The sequence below is a fragment of the Pseudorca crassidens genome, chromosome 5 (genome assembly GCF_039906515.1).
Source record: "Pseudorca crassidens isolate mPseCra1 chromosome 5, mPseCra1.hap1, whole genome shotgun sequence".
Lineage (NCBI taxonomy): Eukaryota > Metazoa > Chordata > Mammalia > Artiodactyla > Delphinidae > Pseudorca > Pseudorca crassidens.
Genome location: NC_090300.1, coordinates 36,936,243 through 36,939,397, shown reverse-complemented (window position 1 = coordinate 36,939,397; position 3,155 = coordinate 36,936,243). Strand labels below are relative to the sequence as shown.

General features: G+C 54.1%; 1 long non-coding RNA gene across 1 annotated transcript; it reads right to left on the bottom strand.

Moving 5' to 3' along the window:
• Nucleotides 1-240: 240 nt before the first annotated feature.
• Nucleotides 241-2,457, bottom strand: LOC137224811 (uncharacterized). Its single transcript, XR_010943511.1, has 2 exons — nucleotides 1,707-2,457; nucleotides 241-628 (listed from the first exon to the last, which is right to left on the bottom strand). It is a non-coding gene; the product is annotated as an uncharacterized lncRNA (long non-coding RNA).
• Between the last annotated feature and the right edge of the window lie 698 nt (nucleotides 2,458-3,155).

The following is a 3,155-nucleotide window of genomic DNA, read 5'->3' as shown; positions in this document are numbered from 1 at the left end:
CTCCGCTTGAAACTGGAGCAGTTACATGTCCCGCCTCCAGGCTTTTGTTCATGCTGTTCCTCCTGCCCTGCTGCCTGCCTCATAGCGCTGGGCTTCTACCCTTCAAGGGCAGCTCCTGTTACTGCCTATTCTGGGCCCCCATAAAAACAATAGAACCTGTCACATACAGTATCCCGTGTCGCTCACGAAACTAGAGGTCATTATGCCCATTTCACAGATGAATAAACTGAGGCTTGGGGCTCTTCCCCAACACATACCATGTGTTCCTGCCTTTATTTTCACAGGTTCCAGTGGAGACAATACATGTGTTGCTGAGGGCACAGACCCCAAAGTCAGACATAGATGCCACTACCCTTCACAAGCTGCGTTACCTTAGTTGGCCTGCTTAACCTCTCAGCTTCTCTGTGCCCATCCTGGGGCTGTTATAAGTGTGTGAGGTGGTGCCGAGAGTTCCTGGTGCTGGTGTGGGAGCTGCCGGTGCCTGGTGGTTGGTGGAGTTGATGGTGTTCTCTTGCTCCAGATCAGCTGTGAGCTCCTTGAGACAACGGTTCTGTGTTCATTCTCTTTGCATCCCCCATTTGGCCGAGCACATCCCGTTGCTTTAAAATGTTTATTTAATGGAACTGAGCTGAAATGAAGTCCAAAAAGACCCAGTGACTGGGAAAGGCCTCATTGCTCCTGAGGCCTCCAAGCCCTTGCTGTCTCTGTCAACCCCCTACTGCCTGCATTCCGGGCCCCTCCCTTCTGCCCCCTGGAGGCCTCCCTCATCAGCCTTGTCGTCACTGGAGGCTGGCCAGGGGCCCCTCGGTATGTTTATCAGTCCCCGAGCCACACCCAACACTCCTGCAGCCACTAATGGGGGTCTGTTGACAATTTGGACACAACTACGATCTTGCATTAACTCTGCCCACCTAGCTCCTTGTGTGCCAAGTTGGGGGGGGGTTGTGGTGAGGGGGGCCCAACGACCACCCCATCACCAAGGTGGAGGGCACCCCTGCAGCCAAGTGCTCCACCACGTTGTCAGTGACACTGGTGGGGAGGCCCGGTCCCCTGTGAGCCGGCCTGGCCACTAGTTTATATTTTTATTGGACAAACATGCAGTGTTGACAGTCCTTGCCCCGTGCTGGCACAATGCTGGTTCATTTAATCCTCAAAACAGCCCAATAAGAGGGATTACTTTTATTAGTGCCATTTTATATTTGGAGAAACTGAGGCACTGAGAGGTTAAAATAACTTGCTCAAGGCCACACAGCTAGGAGGTAGCAGAGCCGGGATTCAAACCCCGGCCTCTCGGTATAGAGTCCCAGCTCCTGGGGGCCTCCGCTCGCAGCGTTCGGGCAGGACAAGTGTAGTCCCCCACTGGATGGACCTTCAGGGGTCCGAAGCCACCTTGGGCCTCACCCATCCCTGCCCCCTCAGAACCTCCGCTGCCAGCAACACACCCAGCCCAGAGTGCTCTCCCTGAGTGGGGGTCTGAGCACAGCCCAGGGCCTCCGGGACCCTTCTAGATCCAGCTCTGAGGGCCCTCCATCCCTCTCCCCTCTACCTGGCACCTTCCCTCCTGCAGCACCTGCTGCACGCCATTCTCTCGGCCACTGGGCCCCTCCCGGGGTTGACCTAGCTCCCCACTCCCCATGAGAAAATGCAGCAAAGAGAGGAAGGGGCAGGGGTCCCGCTCCTGGGACCCCAGCTGTGTCGCATGTTACCTGGGGTACACCAGTGCTCGTTCAGGGTGGGGCACACAGATGGGATGTTTGCTTTCTTCCGGGAAGGGCTTCTCAAGGCCTTGGTGTCCTGTTCCAGCTCTAGGTCTCACCCAGTGCAGGTCGCTCACTGCTATGGCAGGAGATGCAGCAGACGCAGGAAAAAGAGAGACCACAACAGGGCTGGCCCTGCACCCCTCCCTGTGAGTGAGGAGCCCAGCCAGGCCCCATCCTCTGTGCTCCATCAACCCGGGTTCAGGTTGTCCCCAAGCGGTGTTATCATAGCCCGTCCTCCTGCGTGATCACCAGCCAGCCTCCCTGCAGGGCTCGGACTTCACCGTCCTGATCCTGCTGGGGGTCATGCCACACACTGTCACGAGCATCTAGAGTGCCCTTGGCCCCTGAGGGCCTGGGGCCCGTGGATCCTGTTGTTTGGATGTTACCAAGTAACCAGAAAACCAATGCTTTGTCTCTTTGCCATGACGCTTGTTTTTGAACTGTTTGTTAATCTTTATATTATAGTCTTTCAAAACTAATTTAACTGTGTTTGAACTCTACTCCACCCATCATCCCACACCACTGTTAAAACTTTACTCAGGTTTCTACTTTTCCCGTTTCTTTCCAATAAGCATGTTTCTACTTAGAAAGATCACAGTATAGCATTTAGCTCTTACTTTTTACAATAAGCATTTTTCCACGTTGACAGGGGCTTGTCACCATCTCTTTGAATGGCTGAGTGGGCAACCAGGAGTTATTTAAGCCCTCCGCTGTTGTTGAATGTTGGGGGTGTCTCTAACTTTTGTCTTTTACACACAGGGACTTGATGGATAACTTTTTGCAGAAAGCTCTTTGCCTTTGGACTGCTGGCCAGCAGTGTAATTCAAACACCTCTAGATATTTTCCTCTGTGATATTCAAAATCATTCCTCCTGCTGCACTTCTACCCCTTAAGTCTTGTCTCCTCACCAGTGACACCCCTCCTGGCCCCTGTAGAGGAAAGCCAGCACCCCAGGGGAATGGCCTGACTTGCTACTGTAAAGTCCACCCAGGCCCTGGGAACCTCCTAGGGTCTTTCTTGTCTCCAGTAGCCCAGACAAAGCCCTGGAACTCAGAGAGCCAACTCAGGGCTGATCCCCAGATGCCAGGTGGTGTGGCTGCCTTGATCCGACACTCTGTACCCCATCCCCAGTTCTGGAGAAGGAACTGTAGGCACCTTGTGTGGGCACCTTCCCGGAGAGAGCTGACTCCTCACCTGTATAGTCAAGGCATTGGGCTCCATGGTCCAAAGAGGGACCTCTTGTTCTCCCAGCTCTGTCAGCTTACTGGCTGTATCACCTAAGACAAGTTGCTCAACCTGTCTGTGCAGCGCTCGCTTTCTCCGAGCTGCGTGGGGAGTGAGCAGCTCCGTGGTGGTCACCATATTGTTACCCTTGTTGTTTTCTCCTAAGCCAGC